Consider the following 22,528-nt stretch of genomic DNA (forward strand, 5'->3'; position numbering starts at 1 on the left):
AGAGTCTTCTCCAACACCAGTTCAAAAGCATCAATTCTTCAACGCTCAGCTTTCTTCACAGTCCAACTCTCATATCCATACATGACCACTGGAAAAAACCATAGCCTTGACTAGATGGACCTTTGTTGGCAAAGTAATGTCTCTGGTTTTGAATATGCTATCTAGGTTGGTCATAACTTTCCTTCCAAGGAGTATGCTTCTTTTAATTTCATGGCTGCAATAAAATACTTTTAAAAGTGATGACTCAGTCTTAATAAAGAAAATGATTTCTTTCTAAAGAAGAGGAAGTGGGTGTATTCACAGCTAAATGGGGAAAAAACAAAAAAAACATGTTTGAGAAGAAGCAACAAGCTGAGGATTCATATATTAACACCATCTCAAACTAATGCTCCAGTGACCTTGCCAGTAACATTTATTCTGTACAACCAAACAGGGAAAGAACCAGCTTCTCAATACAAAAATGTATTCATCCTGCTTTTTAAAAATATTTCCAACAGTAATAAAATGTCAGAAACAAGCCTTGACTGGACACTGATTGCTATTCCTGCTTTCTGATACTTTTCCAACTTTAAAATATAATTTAAAATACAACTTGTAAATCTTTGTAAACAGAAGAACTATTCTATACTGTGTGCGTGTGTCAGCCACTCAGTCGTGTCCAACTCTGTGATGACATGGACTGTAGCTTGCCACCAAGTTCCTCCGTCCATGGACTTCTTCAGGCAAGAATACTGGAGTAGGTTGCCATTCTCTTTCCAGAAGATCTTTCCAAACCAGAGACTGAACCCGAGTCTCCTGCATTGCAGGCAAATTCTTTACCATCTGAGCCCCCAGGGAAGTCCATTCTGTACTGTACTCAGTAGCAACTAGTATGTGTTGTTAAATTTGGCAGATTTAGCCAGAAAAACACAAATAATAGTTAATAGTTCAAATCTTTAAGTTGCTACTTTTCCAGATACAGAATATTGATACTAATTTATTAGGGTTGCCTTAACTAAAACTTATTGACTTATAGTTCTGGAGACTAGAAGTACAAAATCAATTTCTTGGCAGGGCTGGTTCCTTCTGAAGTCTGTGAGGGAAGCCTCTGTACCAGACCTCTCTCCTCCATGTAGTTCACCATCTGCATGTCCACATAATGTTTTCACATATATATATATATATATATATATATATATACACACACACATTTATATTTCTATCACCAAATTTCCCTTTAACTTTGAAAAGAACTGACCTTAATGGCCTCATCTTATTTTGATTACCTCTCTAAAAGATCTCTCCTCTCCCCAAATAAGACTACATTTGGATGTATTGAGGTTTAGGATTTCAACATACAAATTTTGAGGGGAAACAATTCATCCCATAACAGGTACTTTCTTCATTTTTAGTTGAAATATTATTTCAGATTAGATCAGATCAGTCGCTCAGTCATATCCGACTCTTTGCGACCCCATGAATCGCAGCACGCCAGGCCTCCCTGTCCATCACCAACTCCCGGAGTCCACTTAGACTCATGTCCATCGAGTCAGTGATGCCATCCAACCATCTCATCCTCTGTCATCCCCTTCTCCTCCTGCCCCCAATCTCTCCCAGCATCAGAGTCTTTTCCAATGAGTCAACTCTTCACATGAGGTAGCCAAAGTACTGGAGTTTCAGCTTTAGCATCATTCCTTCCAAAGAAATCCCAGGGCTGATCTCCTTCTGAATGGACTGGTTGGATCTCCTTGCAGTCCAAGGGACTCTCAAGAGTCTTCTCCAACACCACAGTTCAAAAGCATCAATTCTTCGGCACTCAGCCTTCTTCACAGTCCAACTCTCACATCCATACATGACCACAGGAAAAACCATAGCCTTGACTAGACGAACCTTTGTTGGCAAAGTAATGTCTCTGCTTTTGAATATGCTATCTAGGTTGGCCATAACTTTCCTTCCAAGGAGTAAGCGTCTTTTAATTTCATGGCTGCAGTCACCATCTGCAGTGATTTTGGAGCCCAGAAAAATAAAGTTATTGCCTAAAATCTATAGATTATAAAAGTATGTATTAGGGATAGTATTTGGACGATTCTTTACAGCTACATAAATGTATCCAAATTGGAAAGGAATAACTTGAATTTCCTGTTTTCAAATGGCATGACCTTATACAAAGAAAATTCTAAAAACTTCACACACACACACACACACACAAACCTGTTATGTTGCAGGATACAAAATCAATATACAGAAATCAGTTGCATTTTGATACACTAACAGTAAACTGTCCAAAAAAGAAATGAAGAAAACAATGCCACTTACAATAACATCAAAAATTATAGAAAGAAAAAGTTGAACAATGGTTACTACGGCCCTGGACATGAGAGAAATAGAGAGATGTTGGTCAAAGGGCACACATTTTTATGATAAACAGGTTCTGGAGATCTATTCGTTAGCATGATGACTCTAGTTAACAATCCTCTATTGTATACTTGAAGTTTGCTAAGATAATAAACATTTGTTCTCACCACTCACACACACAACAGGTAACTACATGAGGCAATATACATAACTAACCAGATTGTGGCAATCGTTCCATGACATATACATATATTAATTTATTACTTTGTATATTTTTATAAAATCACATTGCAAAACATAAATATGTGCAATTTTTTGTCAATCATACCTCAATAAAGCTGAAAAGTAAGAAATAAGTAAAAATAAATAGAAAAGAGAGAAATCTGAAAAATATATAAATTTAAAATCACAAAGTAAATAAAAGTATATTCTATGTTTGTTTGTTTTAATTTTGAAACATTTAAACTTCTAATGAATTAGGAATCGATAAACGCTGCTATTCAAGTTCATAGACTAACTGGACAGCTGCCTATGATGTGAGATACATTTGAGCTGCTGGGAATTGCTCCTACCATCAACATATGTGCACTGTCTGTGTCTGCCGAATATCTGAATTTTCACTAGAATATTGTCTCATGTTGAAATGTATGTGTTTCAGAAAGTAGAGACAGATCAAGCCAATCATCAACTGCAAAAGTTGTGTTGAAAGTAATTTAACGATTTCTTCCAGCCAATGCTTTTTCACCATCCAGTAGCACAAAGTGCTGTCACACTTCCCACCTAGCCTCTCTAGTGTGGGTCTAGGGTTCTCTACACTGTCAGCTTCAAAACCAACATATGAAACTTTTGCCAAAACTGCTGAAATAGGATCTTAACCAAATATATACCTTAATTCCCTTTTTAGACAAACATTTATGGGGCTTCTACCATGTACCAAGCACTATCATAGATCCTTGAGTACTTTTTGTGAGGACAAAGCGTTCCTGTCTTTGTAGGTTGTATCTAGGGAAATATGGAAATGCCTCATTTTTTGTCTCCCTGAAATTAGTTATTTGCATAACATCCAGAGTGATCTTTTCAAAGAGAATTCTGAGCCTGCCTCTACTTCTTTAGAACCTTTTCATACTTTCCAATTGCTCTTGATTAAACCTGAAGAGCAATTTGTATAGCCTTGTAGGTTCTGTGGAATCTGATTCCTGTTACCTCACCCACTCTGTCCCAGCCACATTGGCCTTCTAGCTAATGGTGATATTAACCAAATCTCTCCTGTCTCAGAGCATTCACACATTTGTTTCTTCATTCAGGAGCTTTCTTACTCCTCACATACCCACTTAGAACTCTTCCTTTACATCTCAGGAAAAATACCACTTATTTATGGGTGTTTTCCTAACCCACCACATTAAGTTCATTGTTCCTATAATACGTCTTAGAACTTCTCATTTATAATAATTATTAAAATATGTATACTTTTATTATTTGTAAATGTCTAAATCATTATCTGTATAATACCTGTCTCTCTAATTGGATTGAATTCAGTTAGGACAAAGGTCATGTAGGTTTACACTTATCTCCCTATTCTTTGCACAGTACTGGATAGATGAAAAGTACTCAGTATTTATTGACTTTAAGAGGAATGAGGTACAAGAGAAAAGAGAAATAATATCTTGACTGTTGGAAAGGCCTATATTACATTGGAATGAGGTTAAATTAGAAAGGACAGTAATTTAAAGATAGAGATTCAGGTTCTGGGCAGAAAACTTCAGATAAAATAACTTATTTTAGCCAATGTTTTCCAAGTACATTTAATGGTGTACTGTCCCCATAAACTGCTTTTCAAAAGCATGATACCATGGTTAAAGAACATTGTCCAATATCTTCTGCCTCTTGGGATTCATAGTGCCTATCATGAGTTCCTAATAAGAGCTCTAGGAACTGTTCTGGTAAAGAAATCTGTTTAACAAATCCCCCTCTTCCTCCATAATAGCTAGTAACACTTTGGGCATTTGCTGAAAAAGACTTCTAAGATATAATACACCTCTTCCATTCCCTTATTTTTCTCTTACAATTGAAGGCATTTAGTGGAAAATCTCATTCTGCATGTTTTCTTGCCTCAAAAGAGAGTCTTCTTATCTTTAGAGATTTTGTTTTAACTTATTGACTGAAAACCAATATATAGCATCAGAAATTTTAGCCCCCCTTTTATAGCATAGGATTTATGTATTTTTTTATAATTAATGTATCAATATATATGGATTTATAACATGATACAAGTGGCCAATAAGTTTCCATCTAGAATTCTTTTAGCCTAATTGTATTGTAGACTGGAAATCAACAAATAATTTTGCATGCAAATTTATAGTATTTGTATATTTATAGTGTTATAGTGGAGAAGGCAATGGCACCCCACTCCAGTACTCTTGCCTGGAAAATCCCATGGATGGAGGAGTCTGGTAGGCTGCAGTCCATGGGATCGCTAAGAGTCGGACACGACTGAGCAACTTCACTTTCACTTCTCACTTTCATGCATTGGAGGAGGAAATGGCAACCCACTCCAGTGTTCTTGCCTGGAGAATCCCAGGGACGGGGAGCCTGGTGGGCTGCCGTCTATGCGGTTGCACAGAGTCGGACACGACTGAAGTGACTTAGCAGCAGCAGCAGCAGTGTTATAGTAAACCAACATATAATTTAATGTATCACCACGCATGCTTAGTTGCTCAGTCATGTCCAACTCTTTACAACCTCCTTGACTACAGCCCAGCAGGATCCTCTGTCCATGGGGATTCTCCATGCAAGAATCTGAAGTGGACTGCCATGCCCTCCTCCAGAGGATCTTCCCAACTCAGGGATCACACACAGATCTCCCGTATTTCAGGCCAATTCTTTACCATTTGAGCCACCAGGGAAGCCCAAGAATACTGGAGTGAGTAGCTTATCCCTTCTCCAGGGGATCTTCCCTAGCCAGGAATCAAACTGGGGTATCCTGCATTGCAGGTGGATTCTTTATAAGCTGAGTTACCAGGGAAGACCAATATATGACTATACTCTCATATAATTTATTTTATAAAATATATTCCAAAATAAAAGTTTTAAATGCTGATGTGAAATAAATATAATGAAAGGTCTTCACACTTTTTTCTACTATTTCATTAATCATCATGCATATTTCCTAGATTCCATGTATTCACCTTATATTAGATATAAATTTTATAAACTGTGACTGGGTTGGAACTCACCAAGGAATGATGAGGCCTAGGATTATTGTTCAAGAATAATAATTCATTTGAGGACTTACAGTCTTCATTTACTCTGTAAATGATCAGCTGCTATTAATATCCACTGACTGTGGCTTATTAAGTGGTTAGAAGGAACTAAATTTAGAGGGTTTATAGAAGATATTAACATGTGGACAAGGGCTATATCTTTATAAAATTTGTGTCAGGATTGAGATGTTGCATAATTTACTGGGACATGGATACCAGATGGAGCCATGTCTTTACCTTGGCCTAGTACCCTAGCAGCACAATTTCAAAGGCACATGGTCCTCCTAGATGACCCAACTACAAGGCCACGTGATTACTTGAGCACAGATCTATCAGGAGTTCAAAGTGCAGAAAGTGGGGATTATAAAAGATGACTTCTGAGCTCTTTTCTGGGTTTCCTAGGTGGCTCAGTGGTAAAGAATTTGTCTGCATTGCAAGAGGATGCAGGAGATGCTGAGAGTTCGATCCCTGGGTGAGGAAGATCCCCTGGAGGAGGGCCTGGCAACCTACTCCAGTATTCTTGCATTGGTGAATCCCATGAACAGGGGAGCCTGGATCCCTGTCTATGGGATTCGCCAAGGCAAGAATACTGGAGTAGGTAGACCCCCAATGTAGGCAGGGGTCTCCCAATCGAAGGCAGATTCTTTACCATCTGAGCCACCTGGGGAGCCATTGTGAACACCTGAATGAGAAGTAGTATTGCTGAATGATTAGGAACTCTGACTTTGAAGAGAGATGGGTCTGATGTCATTTTCCACTTTAAACAACTTAAAAACAATATCATCAGGGACAAGATATTTGATCTGTCTGAAATACCATAAAACATAAATAACTATAGTCCCACAAATCCTGCCTTGAGTTAAAACACTTAGCAGAATGATGCTGTAGTTGGCATTCAAGAAAAGTAGTAATACTTCTTCTTCTTCTTATTATTATTTTTTACTTCCAAGAAAGAAGTGAGAATTATTTATGGTGCTAAGTATTTTCCAGGTATGTCACTGAACCCTAAATTTGATCTTTATGTTTCATATAAATGCATTTGACTACTTTTACCTAGTGACCACATGTCAGCTGACAATTTCGATTAAGGAATTTTCAATTTGAGCTTTACTTAATCTTTAGTTCAAGTGGGAAATCTGGTAGTAAGGCTTTCTCTCCTTTTGAGGTTCTGTTAAACACTGTGGTCCATGGAGACTGAATGGTAAATTAAACCAAGGAAACACACCAAAGAAAAATTCTGTGGAACTGAACCCAGAAGCAATCAACGGCTGCAGGAAAATAACTAATCAATACTGCAAAGGTAAATGCCTCCTGCATCCTGTACTGGCAAAATCTGAGAGCAAAATAAGTTCCACAAATTAAAACCCTTTCAGAATAATAAGTTACAGATAACACACCCATCAATCTTGATTTTTGAATGATACTCTAGAACAACTTGAGTTCTGGCACATTCAGAACAATTGTCAAAGTTCACCACTAGAGACTGTGTTAAAAAGTAATCGACAATAAGTTTTATAGGTTTTATGTGTTGCATTAGTCTTATCAACTACTAGGGGTAAGGGCTAGAATTAGAGTTGAAAGTAGAAATGATCAATTCTTCCATTTCTTTGAAGAAAACATACATATTTATAAAGCGATTTTTTCTTTTACAAAGAAGGATCCAGGGTCCAGAATCTAATAGGATAAGGTAGACTCATTGATTGATCTTTTAGTATCTGGAACAGTCCAAGAAGAAGGCACAAAATGGAACAGAAATACTTCAGCAGAGAATTGATGCTCCAGTTCATTCTCTGTAGAATTATAAATGTCTGGGTTTTCCATTGTGATACATTTCCTCCTATGAATCTGCAAAGAATTGTGCAATGTGTTTAGGAAAATCTTGTGATTTTACTTTGAAGGTCTAGGAGATTTCAGGTTTCTTAACTCCTTATTATCCTGGAATAATCAAGACTAAGCTGATTTCCTGAAGAAATTTCTTTCATTTTTTTTTTATAAATTATTTTCTTAACATAAAGGTATCACTAATGGAGAACACACGTAAAACTTTAAACTTCTGCAAAGCAACACAACTTCCCATGCATGCAGCAAAGATTGACTGCCATCAGACTCTTTAATTTTTTGGACCAGCTTAAAAATAGAGTACACTCATTTTGCACCACTACAACATGGTCATTTTTACTAGAGTAAGTATTGGATTCATTAGCCTAACACCCTCAAGGCAAAATTCTAATGACCCCTGGATCATAACGAGATGGACGGCACAGGAGAGCCATTTAACTTGATTCCTAACATAAAGTTATTTATGAAAAAAGATACAACTGAATTGTTTTTTGCACAAATGCTATAAAATATTTTTATTAAAATAAAAACAGTGATAGGAAAAACAGAAAAGGAAAGAAAATATCCAAAAGAAGCCAAACGTATTTAACAGAGATGAAGTCCATTCTATTTCCCTGGAGTGCAAATGTGTGGTTTAACATATGAGAAGGATATTTCACTTGGTGTATGTTACCCATCACAGAGGCACCAGCAGGAGCAGCTACAGAAAATGGTCCATTAGTTTTGCCATAATAAACTCTTTTTTCACTGGTACACTCCTGGGATTCTTTGACATTACTTCAGTGTAGTTATTGGTGGAAGACTTCAATAATTGGAACTCTCACAATTTGAAATTAACATTTTCCATGTCACTCTGCTGCTGCTGCTGCTAAGTCACTTCAGTCATGTCCGACTCTGTGTGATCCCATAGATGGCAGCCCACCAGGGTCCTCTGTCCCTGGTATTCTCGAGCAAAGAATACTGGAGTGGTTGCCATTTCCTTCTCCAATGCATGCATGCATGCTAAGTCTCTTCAGTCGTGTCCAATGCTGCACAACCCTATGGACAGCAGCAGAGGACAAGGCTCCTCTGTCCATGGGATTCTCTAGACAAGAATACTGGAATGGATTGCCATTTCCTTCTCCTCCATGTCACTCTGCTGTTGCTGCTGCTGCTGCTGCTGCTAAGTTGCTTCAGTCATGTCCAACTTTGTGCGACCCCATAGATGGCAGCCCACCAGGCTCCCCTGTCCCTGGGATTCTCCAGGCAAGAACACTGGAGTGGCTTGCCATTTCCTTCTCCAATGCATGAAAGTGGAAAGTGAAAGTGAAAGTGAAGTCGTGTCCAACTCTTAGTGACCCCATGGACTGCAGCCTACCAGGCTCCTCCATCCATGGGATTTTCCAGGCAAGAGTTCTGGAGTGGGGTGCCATTGCCTTCTCCACGATATCACTCTAGTATATGTTAAATATTGCAAAACTTGATTTTATGGGCATCCTCTCCAATATGTATGATTCCAAAAGGCAAAATTGTAAATGCAAAATGCTCTTTGTGTCTTTGCATTTTAGATTTGCACTTGTTTCTCAAATTAGCATGTCAAGACACCTATTCAGCCAGTATGACTTTATCATGCTCAAGGAAGGACTAGTGAATGAGAGCTAACCGCTCCCAGTTGGAGTCTCCAGTGTGTCTAACTTATAAGGCAATAGCCTCCACACAAGGGAGTTCTCAGAAAATATGTGCCCTAAAATGTACAAGCACACATGAGAATTGGATGGAAGTCTTCACTGAGGCAAAAAAACAAGAAGTCAGCACCTATTTGTGCCAAGTGCCAGGAAGAAGATATGGTGTTTATGCTAAAAGGAAATCACAATCTAATACAGAAGCTAGAATTTTGGCAACATAATGAAGTAAGTTCAGTCAGAGAAATGTACAGCATTTAAGAAAGAACACAGAAGAAATGTGATTTGTGTGTGCCAAAACACTCTTTGGAAATTTTTCTTACAGCTGCAAAGGATATTAGACGTCATCTCCTTTATGTCCTCTCTAAATGCTATGTTGTGCTGTGGTTTAGTCTGTCAGTCATGTCCAACTCTTTGTAACTCCATGGACTGTATTCTGCCAAGCTTCTCTGTGCATGGAATTCTCCAGGTGATAATACTGGAGTCGTAGTCATTTCCTTCTCCAGGGGATCTTCCTGACCCAGAGATTGAACTTCAGTCTCATGCATTGCATGCAGATTCTTTACCCTCTGAGCCACCAGGGTACCCCCTCTAGATGTTATGGATAAGACTGAAACTTAAAAAAGGAACATGATTCATGCAAGGACCCACAGCTCATTTATTTCATAGCTCCAAATTCCAAATCTAATGTTTTATTGACTACAGCAGGCACTCTTAGGGAAATATATAGCAATGTATCCCTAATTCACAATGCTAATTTGCACATTATTCCTCTCTTCTCAAAGACTGTAATAAATTAGGAAGGGTGTGGCCTGAGGGATAACAATTAATCTCTTACTTACTTTTCCCTTCAATTGTGCTATTTAATAAAGGAATCATCACTGAGAGACCAAGGACTTGGAAACAAAGTTGAGCTAAAGGTATGAGAGAATAGTCAAAAAAGAAAAATAGTCCTTGGACTCAGGCCATGGAATAATAGATGAGAATTTCAGCATTAATGAAAAGTATCGGACTGGGACAGCAAGATGGGCTTCTGGGCGCCGTTGGTGCTGAGCCACAGCCGCCGCCAGGGGGTGGTGCGCCTGGGTCTGCGGGACTTGCAGGAGGCCTTTCAACGCAAGGGCAGCGTCCCGTTGGGGCTGGCCACCGTGCTGCAGGACCTGCTGCGTCGAGGGGAGCTGCAGCGGGAGTAAAATTTAAAAAAAAAAAAAAAAAGTATCTTAATAACTCTTACAAAATGAGTAGGATTTCTTGAGGCAAAGAAAAGAAATAATAATCACAAAAATTCAATCTGCTTAAATAATGTCAATCAAGAAATATTTACTGAACATTTATTATGTCTCATCAACAATATTGGGCTTCCATGGTGGCTCAGATGGTAAAAAGTGTCTGCCTGCAGTCCTGGAGACCAAGGTTTGATCCCTGGGTTAGGAAGATCACCTGGAGAAGGAAACGGCAACCCACTCGGGTATTCTTGCCTGAAAAATTCCACAGATAGAGGGGCCTGGTGGGCTACAGTCCATGAGGATGCAAAAATTCGGACATGACTGAGCAACTTCACTCACTATGAACAATATTGGATACTAAATGTTGTACAGGAGAGGTCAAAGATTCTGTTTTTAAAACAGAATTGAACAATCACATGAATAATTCAACACAAGTCAAGTGCTCTGTGACAGGAGTGTGGTTCCATGGGGGGTTATGACAAAGAATTCTGACATAGTCTGGGAGGTCAAAGAAGTTCTCCTGTACAAATTGATACTTAAGTAAGATAAAGGATAAATGAAAATTAACTATTAATAGGTTAAATGTAGGAGGGAAAAGAAGTAATATTTAGACAGGTAAGGGGAGAGAACTGTGAGGCTAGTCTGTGGTCCAGGGACCGTATTAGCACATATGAAAGACTGAGGTCTTTGTAGTAGATTGATTACATAAACAGCCCCAATCTATCACACCTTCCTGAATTCATGCTCTTCTGCTTCCTTCCTATAACAACTCCAAGCTTGTCCTGTGGCTTGCTTTGGCCAATAGAACAATAGCACATTGTACGCAAGCAGAATTTTGAAAAAGCACTTGCCCATTGTGACTTCCTGTCGCTCCACCATGAAAACATGCTTGGGCGAGCTTGCTGAATAAGGAAATGTGGAGCAGAGCCCTGTTGCCCAGTTGTCTCTGCTGAGGGCTACCCAGACCATCCAACCACCAGCCAGATACTTGGAGGAGCCCAGCAAAGATAAGTAAAGCAACGGGTTGATCTCTAACTAGTGGATGAATCCTGCTAAGCCCTGCTTATATCAATAGTGCTCCTCGGGTAAACCCAAAAGAATAGCCCAATCAATCCACAGGTTTGTGAGCTAAATATATATTTAATGTCTTAAGCCACTAGTATTTGTGATTGTTAGGTGGCATAAACATAGCTATAGATAACTGATATGGTGGGAAATGTGAAAAATGGATAATCAGTGGTATATAGTGTGCATGAAAGGAATGATTTTAGTGGAATGATTTTCAGGCTGTTGCAATAAGAGATAATGGCAGCTTGGACTAATTGATAGTGAGGATGTAGACAAGGCTATAGAATCAGGGCAACTTGGATTTAATTCTCTAGAAAATGGTGAACTACTAAAGGCTTTTATGCAGACGGATAGTGACATGAACAGAGCTCTACTAATTTAGGGAAATTAAATTAACTGTGTTTTCATGAACAGATTACACTAGAAGGAGAGTTGAAGCACAGAATAAAAGAACAAAATATTGACCCCCCCCCAGAAAAAAGTTAAACGCCAAGAGAGTATATTTTCACAACATGATATTTAATGAAGAGCTTCAGACAATGAAACCACTCTGAGGCCCATTATCAAGAATAGATTCTCACTCTTAATCTTTTTAGATGTTAATAGTTTAATTAGAGGCCCTTTGACAGCTCAAATTCAATTAGTTGGTAGCTTGAAAGTGAAATGGAATCTATGGATTTAAAACATGATAAATTAGTTCCAAGACCACTTTGCATTAAGTGGTCTAGTGGATGAGAAATTAATATAAAGATATAAACAGTTTAAAGAGCATGGGCTCCATTTTAATATTCACTTCCACATTATTGGCAAAGGCTATCTATAGATTAAGACCCTAATATAGACACTTCCCTTGTAGCTCAGTCAGTAAAGAATCTGCCAGCAGTGCAGGAGACCCAGGTTCAATCCCTGGGTTGGGAAGATCCCCTGGAGAAGGAAATGGCAACCCACTCCAGTATCCTTGCCTGGAAAATCTCATGGACAGAGGAGCCTGGTGGGCTGCAGTTGATGGAGTCACAAAGAGTCGGGCATGACTGAGCAACTAACACTTATTACTTATAGACAACAGGCTACTCCTTTCTGACTTTTCAAAATTTTCTCAACTTCATCCTCGTGGTCATAATAGTTACCTTATTCCATAATCCATAGATACACATTATAGTCTCTCAGTGAGTGTGTAGTCATTCCATAATATTTATGGTGTAATATGGAATAGAAATGCTTAGGAAAATGAGCAATGGATTTTAGTCATATCTCTATTTGAAGTCAATCCCTTCTCTTCTGTGTAATTCCCATCTCCTCATGCTGGTTTAAGGACATTATTCCAGGAATTCTTTGAACATCATCACTCCAGCAATTTTTTTCTTTTCCTCCTACTTAGATATTTATCTCTCTTTCTCTTGTATAGCTGAAATCAGTGTACACATACCATTATAGAAATTCTCTTGTTTCATCTTCCGTCACTTATCTATCTATTGCTTGATTTTATTTATTGAAAAACTCCAAGAGAGTTATCTATTCTCATAATTTCTCATTATCTCCACCCATATTCCTTCAAACCCACATAAGTTGGGTCTTTACCTCCATCACTCTATCAAAATATTTCACCATGTGTACCATTGATGTCCATACTGGTAAATCCAGAGGCTACTGTCAGCAGCATACTCACCACTTTGACCCATTTTTCTCACTTGCATTTCATACCACCCATTCATTCCCTTGTTTATCCTTCTTCTTAATGAATTTTTTTTTCCAAACTTGGTTATTGGATTTTTTTCTATTCCCTGATCTCTTACATTTGGAGCACACAACAGCCTTGTCCATGAACTTCCTTTCATTCTCCCTTCACACTTTTGATTATCTCATCCAATCAAATGGATTTAAGTATAATTCATATGGAAACTGCTCACAAATTTATATCTCTAGTCTGGACATCTACTCCAAATACCACACATATCTCTGCCTAGTTAACCATTTGAAAATCTTGAATGGGCATTTCAAACTGAGACTCTGCCCTAAAATAAACACATGACTATATCATCTGCAATCAGTTGATGGAAATTTAATCCATTAATTGCTCAGAAAAAAATACATACATATATAAAGATATATTTATCAGAAAAATACATACATTTATTTATTTATTTATCCTTGAGTCTTCTATTTTTTAACACTTTACATTCATCATATCAGTCAATTCTAATATATTTCCAGAATCTTATCATTTCTTTTCATCCCTACTGATACCACTCTGGTGTGTGCTACTATGATTACTTGAATTACTGTGATGCCCTCCTTATTGGTTTCTACCTTTTTCTCCTGACAGCCTGTTCTTAACAGAGCAATCAGAGTAATACCTTTAATATTAAGACAAATCATACCATTCCTGTATTAAAAACTGTGCAATATCATCTCCATACTCATGCAGGCTAGGAGCCAAAAATTTAAAATAGTAAATGACCCCTACCTCTGTACCTGAGTGCAATTATTCCAATAAATGTATCTCCTAAGATTCTACACCCCACCCCCCAAACCACTATGTCTCTTTACTTTTTCTTAAACATGATGAACATACTTTCACCTTAAGGGATTTGATCTCATTATCTGCTTAGAATACTCTTCCTCCAGGTGTGTGCATCTCTCTCAACCTTTCTTTGAATTTCTGTTCAAATGTCATCTGCTCAGTGATGCTACCCTGACCTTAGTATTTAATATGACAGTCTAACTCCCTTCCCCAAGCTCTGGGACTATTGATTCCCTTTGCCTTATTCTATTTTCCCCCATAACACATATTTAATATGAATACAGTAAATAATTTACTTATTTATTATATTTATTGTTTATTTTCTCTCTCTCCTCTTAAACATGTGAGGTCAGAAATCCTTAGTTCCATTGAATAAAATATTTCCAAGAATAAATAGTGGTTAACACACACACTAAATAATTATGTATTGATTGAATGAGTGAACAAAATGATATTCTGATTTATTTGAAATGACATACCCCACTCCACAACTAAACCCTAAAACCGTATGTATTATGAATTGTTTCTGTGTCTGCAATGACTCCTTTTCTGTTGGCTTATACTTCAGAATGAGTTTTTAATCTGAATTAAGGCATCCTCATCTCACTATTGTCCTATGTATAACTTAATCATCTACCATTACTGCTACTTTTCATGTAATGTGGAAGCCCTGGCCTCACTGAAGACAAAACATAGGAACAGTTGACAGTATTGAATGACTCGTTGGATGTAGGGAGTGTAAAATGACAAGTGGAGAATTCTGGAAAAGATGGGAATACCAGACCACCTGACCTGCCTCTTGAGAAACCTATATGCAGGTCAGGAAGCAACACTTAGAACTGGACTTGGAACAACAGACTGGTTCCAAATAGAAAAGGAGTATATCAAGGCTGTATATTGTCAGCCTGCTTATTTAACTTATACACAGAGTACATTATGAGAAACGCTGGGCTGGAAGAAGCACAAGCTGGAATCAAGGTTGCTGGGAGAAATATCAATAAACTCAGATACGCAGATGACACCACCCTTATGGCAGAAAGTGAAAAGGAACTAAAGAGTCTCTTGATGAAAGTGAAAGAGGAGAGTGAAAAAGTTGGCTTAAAGCTCAACATTTAGAAAACTAAGATCATGGCATCTGGTCCCATCACTTCATGGGAAATTGATGGGGAAACAGTGGAAACAGTGTCAGACTTTATTTTTTTGGGCTCCAAAATCACTGCAGATGATGATTGCAGCCATGAAATTAAAAGACGCTTACTCCTTGGAAGGAAAGTTATGACCAACCTAAAAGGAGATCCAACCAGTCCATTCTGAAGGAGATCAACCCTGGGATTTCTTTGGAAGGAATGATGCTGAAGCTGAAACTCCAGTACTTTGGCCACCTCATGTGAAGAGTTGACTCATTAGAAAAGACTCTGATGCTGGGAGGGATTGGGGGCAGGAGGAGAAGGGGACGACAGAGGATGAGATGGCTGGATGGCATCACTGACTCGATGGATGTGAGTCTGAGTGAACTCCGGGAGTTGATGATGGACAGGGAGGCCTGGCGTGCTGCAATTCATGGGATCGCAAAGAGTCGGACACAACTGAGCGACTTATCTGATCTGATCTGATCTGAGATAGCATATTCAAAAGCAGAGACATTACTTTGCCAACAAAGGTCCGTCTAGTCAAGGCTATGGTTTCTCCAGTGGTCATGTATGGATGTGAGAGTTGGACTGTGAAGAAAGCTGAGCGCCTAAGAATTGATGCTTTTGAACTGTGGTGCTGGAGAAGGCTCTTAAGAGTCCCTTGGACTGCAAGGAGATCCAAGCAGTCCATCCTAAAGGAGACCAGTCCTGATGTTCATTGGAAGGACTGATGCTGAAGCTGAAACTCCAATACTTTGGCCATCTCATGTGAAGAGTTGACTCATTGGAGAAGACCCTGATGCTGGGAGGGATTGGGGGCAGGAGGAGAAGGGGACAACAGAGGATGAGATGGCTGGATGACATCACCGACTCAATGCACATGAGTTTGTGTGAACTCCAGGAGTTGGTGATGGACAGGGAGGCCTGGCGTGCTGCGATTCATGGGGTCACAAAGATTTGGACATGACTGAGTTACTGAACTGAACTGAACAGAAACAATAACAAAATAAATGGCAGCTAATGCAATAAATTCAAATAGTGAAAAGAAGTTGATTTTTCCCATAGCATTTTCTTTTCCATATTTTAGTACCAGTTTCCCCCACTATCCAAAAGTAAAGCATGCAAAAGTAAATCTTTTGTAAGCCAAAATGACCACAAAGCAAAGAAACAGTCACCTTTTATTTTCCATTAAAGTAAAAAATTATCTTAGAATTTCTTTCTTTTCGTGAAAATAGGTAGGTATTTTGTAAAATTGAAGTGCTATAAAGCAAAATTTTGAAAAGCAGGGGATGACTGTATTAAACCATTTGAAGACTTTTATTATTTTAATTAATTATTATTTTTGGCTGTGCTTGGTCTTCATTGCTGCAAGGGATTTTCTCCAGTTGTGGTAAGTGGGGGCTTCTCGTTGTGGTATTAATAGCTTTTCTTGTTGCAGAGCTCAGACTCTCTAGCCTGGGATCAGTAGTTTTGGTACATGAATTTAATATGTGGGATCTTCCTGGACCAGGGATCAAACTCATGACTCTTGAATTGGAAGTAAATTCTTTTCCAGAGCTACCGGAGAAGCCCAATTTGATGACTTTTAAGCTGTGATCTGTTCTCATGTTCAATGACATTTACTGCTCAGGGATACTTATTTTATGTAGAATACTGGATTCTGTTAAGGTTTAGCTAACTATTAACTTCACAGGATGAATTTGTACAAATGGTATTTGAAACTTCATCACTGCAATGATTCTAAATTTTCCACCATATAACCAAAGGATGTGGTTCCTTATGTTCACAACTTCTTAAGGACCACATTATTTCTTTCCCGAATCCATTTTCCAGTAAATTATCTTGTGTAAAAAAGGTGTTTTACCTCGTCTCAGTTTCTCTCAATGAGTCTATCTTCTGATCCAGAATCTTTCTGCATCACCCATAATAAAAAATAATGAAATAAATAGCCTTTTACTTATTCCAAATTTTAACTAATTTATTTAAATTATGTATTTTTAAAGCACATCTTAAAAGTCCATCCATGCCATTATTGTTATAAAGACCTTAAATCCCTATAAGTGAAAGAAAGAGTACATTTGAATGATTCCAGATAGTATTATGCAAATAAATACAAAACATTCAGATAGTGATAATAGTTATTATATTAGATTTTAAAATTCAGTTTGATAACATTGCCTTAACCAGTCACATATTAGCTATGATGAGTTCTATAGAACAGGGATATTGAAAAGAGGGTTGAAAATGATATTTTTTTATGAAGTCTACACCAACAAGTTAATAAAAGGCTACCCCTCTCCTCCTCAAATGTGTTTTGAGGCTAGAAAATCTGAGTGGGTAGGCTTGAGTAAACTTAAACAGAAAGTGTGTTTACTCCTCACTTTTTCATTGGCTAAGTCTGCGGCTGAAATGGAATCCTAGTGCCAGTTGTCTTTCCTTCCATTTATCTATCTTTGAAGCAGTCTTAGTGGTATTTTTCAATAACTATTTGTGGTCAGAGACCAAGTAAATAAATAATTATATTTTAAAACTATAATGCGATAAAAGTAGAGTACTTAAAAGTCATTTTTATTCCCAGACTAGTTTATTTAACTAATGTCCTACAGGGAAAAAAATCCTGCAAAAGGCAATCCATTTGCCTGAATTCTCTCTCCAACATTAACACAGTTCGAGGTGAAGTTCTGTTTATTCCTTTTGGTCTAGCAAGCAAAAGAGGTGTTTTTAATTTTCTAAAGTGTTGGTTTCTAGGCACAGATAACAACTATCTGGTGTTTGAAGAATTGTTTAGTCAGATCTAAAATGCATGCTTTTAAGCCAAGGAAAAAATTCAGTTAAGTAGAAACCAAGATAAAAAGCATGGATATCTGATGACAGGTTCCATGAGTGGTTTAGGAAATGCTTTTGTAGGCACTGTGGAGGCACCCCACTCCAGTACTCTTTCCTGGAAAATCCCATGGATGGAGAAGCCTGGTAGGCTGCAGTCCATGGGGTTGCTAAGAGTCAGACACGACTGAGCAACTTCACTTTCACTTTCATGCATTGGAGAAAGAAATGGCAACCCACTTTAGTGTTCTTGCCTGAAGAATCCCAGGGACGGGAGAGCCTGATGGGCTGCCATCTATGGGATCACACAGAGTCGGACACAACTGAAGCGACTTAGCACCAGCAGCAGCAGTGGAGGATGTCAATCAGTGAAAAGGGCAAAATTGAGGAAGTAAGAGTGATTTTGGAACAAAATTTACTCTAGAATCTACAGGCAGAATCTAGATGAACTTTCAGGTGGAGGAGAGAACTTGAAGACACCCCAACTCCAACTCAAAAACATTTCTGTGGATTGAAGGAAAAATGAGGGGTTTTCATTAAAGACATTTTCTATGAAAGAGAAGTGAAATAGTCTGCTGTGAGGGAAAAAAATGAAGATTCTGGGAAGAATGCTATTTGGAGGTTGTTACAGAAGAAGAAAACAATCAATTGGCAAATATAAAGCAGAATAACCTACCTCTGTAATAGGATCAGGGCCTTCCCAAGTGGAACAATGATAAAGAATCTGCCTGCCATTGCAGTAGACACAGGAGACATGGATGTGATCCCTGGGTTGGGAAGATTCCCTGGCGTAGGAAGTGGCAACCCACCATTTTCCAAATATGTCTAAAATACATTGTTTTTTAGACTTTGTATTCCCTATTATCAATATGTAGATATTTAATTAATATTTAGTTGTGAAAAAGTGAAAGTGTTAGTCACTCAGTTGTGTCCCACTCTTTGTGACCCATATTCCATAACCTGCTGGCCTCCTCTGTCCATGGGATTCTCCAAGCAAAGATACTAGAGTGGGTGGCCATTCCCTTCTCTAGGAAATCATTTTTCCCTTAGTGTTTAGAAATTTGGGGGGAATCTCACACACAAAATAACTAGGACTATTTGGATTTCAGAGCCCTCCACCCAAGTAGGCCATGTCAGGAGTACAGTGTCCAGTTTCAGATGTCTCACCATTGACAAAGCATCCGCAGAGAATTAGCAGGATGTTGAGGGCACTGGCCAGGCCATCTGAGAAATACTTTAGGAACATAAGGCTCTTCTTCTAGAAAATCAAAGAAATGGAAGGATTCCTAAAGGTCATCTTTTCCAAGTGCTTGATGTGAGAGCTTTCAGATACCCCAGCAGATGTTACAAAGAAGCTTTGGCTGTCCTTACTGAGACTCACTCTTCCAGCGAGATTCTTTTCCTTTGCTCTCCAGGAAAAAAAGTTCTATAGTTGAGACAGCTAGATAGAGAAATATAATTCCCGCTTTATTTCTCTAAAGCCATGATTTTGAAACTGAGCTATAGACAAGTATCTTTCTGTTCTTCAGAACAGAAAGAGTCTGTTGCTGAGTTTTCCAGACCCTAAGGTTTTGCCCCACAGTGTATATACTAATTTTATTTCTCTCCGTTGTGCAGACAGGCTAATCTGACTCCATTCTACACAACAGAGTGTTCTCGTTCTGTTCTAGTGGCTATTTTGGGTTTCTATTGCTATGTAGCAAACCCCTGCAAAACCAGGTGGCTTTAAAACAGCACTTTTCGTTTTTATTACAAGATTGTACGGATCAGGAATTCAGGAAGGATTCAGATGGAAGTTTTTGGCTTTACCTGATTTCATTAGCAGTCATTCATTTAACAGTCATACTTAAATATTAGAACATAAAGAGTACAATCTTTACAGTAACTTCATTGCAGTATTTTTATAAAGGTATAAATCTATTTAGTCCTCTATTGATGGGTATTTAGATTGTTTCTAATTTTTTTCACCATTGCCAACATTACTATACTTAATGCTCTTTGAGAACTTATTTGGATGGGTCTCTGTATAGGAGAAGGCAATGGCAACCCACTCCAGTGTTCTCGCCTGGAGAATCCCAGGGACGGTGGAGCCTGGTGGGCTGCCGTCTTTGGGGTCGCACAGAGTCGGACACGACTGAAGTGACTTAGCAGCAGCAGTAGCAGCTGTTGTATAAAGTTCTACAGTAATTTCTGAATAAAATATAAATTCATATAAATTTTAGTACAAATGGATAAACCAACAAATAAAGGTAGTCCAGTCTGGACCAGCTTAGGAGAATGATCACTTTTCCATCTTTTCTCTGTTTCCATCCTGCAGTCTGATAGTGAATTGTATCACTGTTATTTTCATTTGCATTTCTCTGAGTATTAGTGAGGTTGAGCACTTTTTTATGTTTAATGATTATTTGTATTTTTTCTGAATTTTCTTTTCATATCATTTTCCCATTTTCATAGGGATATTTTATTTTTTATTGTATTGGTAAGTAATAGGTATAACAAATATATTGTTTTTGACAACTACAGTAATTTTCCTCAAAGAAATTCTCTTTTAACTTTATTTGTAATGAATATGTCCCATAAAGAAAATGTTTCAAATAAAATTTGTGTTTTCCTTTTGGTACTTCTAGTTTTGTTTTCATGTTCCTCAATATTATCAAAATATTTACTTATATTTTGTTTCAGTGTTTTGTTGCTTCATGTTTTACATAAATATTTCATCTATCTGGATGTGTGTGTGTGTGTGTGTGTGTGTGTGTATACTGTAATAGAGATTTTTTTTTCTCAAATGGATAGCTGGCTAATCCACTGTTATTTATTTAATAATGCATTCCTCCTCAACTAATCTGTAAAATCAAGTTATTATAGCTAGACTTTATTCTGTACTTCAATTTCTTTCTCTCTTCTTCCACAAGTATAAACTAAATAGATAAATATAAACTGCTTTAACTTCTGTAGTTATATATACATGTTCCTTTTTTGATTTCATATCTGTGACATAAGTTTTTATATTATTGTCAAATTTTCTGGGTATTCTTGCAAATGCATTCTTCTAAATGAAAAAAAATATTTACAGTTGTGTCATACAGTAGAATATAAATTTTTATTGAGTTAAAATTATAAATTAAGTGGGAAAAAGTAAAAAAATATATAATATTGAATTTACTCACCAAGAAACATATTATGATTGTTTTTACATTTATATAAATACTCCTTTATAGTCTTAAGCTTTATGGAGTTATTTTATGTACTTATTTTCTTTTTATGCTGTAATAAAATTTTTCCTATTATGTTTTCCTATTATTTTCTCTTTCTTGCTTGCTATTAGTAGAATAAAAGAAAGCTATCACTTTTTTTATGCAATACCAAAAACATTTTTACAATATCGGATTTTTATATTAACCAAGTATTGTATCATTTAAATGACTTAACTAATTATTTCTTTCAGCTGGTCATTTGCTTAACAAGGTTTCTAGGTAGGTATTTGTAATATGTTCAAATAACAATCTTTTAGAATCTGCCTTTAAATTAAAGATACTGTTTGTTTATTATTGCATCAGTGTTTTATTATATTGGTTAATTTCTCTTAAATAATGTTAAGTAACTTTTGAGTAATTTGAAACTCACAAAGATATATTTCTTAAAAAGTAGTTAAATTTCCTTGATGTCATTGAGTTTATGAAATGGTACTAGGCACTATAATAACTACTATTACATGGAATAAAAATTAACACTAGCTGGTCACTTTCTATGTAAAGCTTTTACTTCCAATGTGTAATGTACCTGACAGCATTTCAGGACATTTTAAGACTGAGAAAAAGGTCACTGATTTATTTGGAAAAATAGATGGTTCAGTTTGAGTTTGGGGGGTTACAATTTCTTTTGTTTGGATTTTAATTAATATGTGTTTGTCTTTCTTGGATGAAAAGAAAAATGGAGGAAAGTTAGAATAGTAGGCAGAGTAAAGGCAGAGATTGATGAAGAAGCCATAGGCAAAACTTGAATGGATGTGTGATGATCAAGTAATGAGCAGAGGAAAAACATGTGTAACTTGAAGGAATGGGCCTTGTGTCTCTTAGTTTACTATATAATTTTAGAAGCTGGTAGTATGATAAGCATAGAGAAGTGCTTAATAAATTTGCTGAATGAATAGATGAAAAATCAGTGTCAATCTATGAACTAGGTGCCCATCTTTAATCCAAATGGCAGGTTGTCCACCTCCAGATAATTCCCACATTAGGTGGGATGCATGAACATACATCCTTAAACATCTTCATTGAGTCTGCTGACTCACAAAGAGTTAGACATGACTGAGCAACTTTCACTTCACTGGGGGGAGGAGAGAGATCTTGGACAAGACAAGAAAAATAATTATTCAATTATCTTAAATAAGTTCTTGGTGTTCCAGGCTGTCCTTCTTCTATTGAGTCTTTTCAAAGAAAATGGAAAAGTAAAGAAGTATGCTATTTGATGATGAGGGAAATTTCAAACTATCTACTTTTGTTTCAGTGCTGTTTGTGATCCAAAATAATATTATACTTTAAAAAAATGTGAACAAAAATGAATTCAACATCCAATATCTTTTCTCTGAAGCAAGACTAGAGAGCTACTCACATAAGAAATCTGAATAAAGTCACTATTTATATGACAACACAGAAGAGTATTTAGT

This window comes from Bos javanicus, chromosome 3, assembly GCF_032452875.1.
Source record: "Bos javanicus breed banteng chromosome 3, ARS-OSU_banteng_1.0, whole genome shotgun sequence".
Lineage (NCBI taxonomy): Eukaryota > Metazoa > Chordata > Mammalia > Artiodactyla > Bovidae > Bos > Bos javanicus.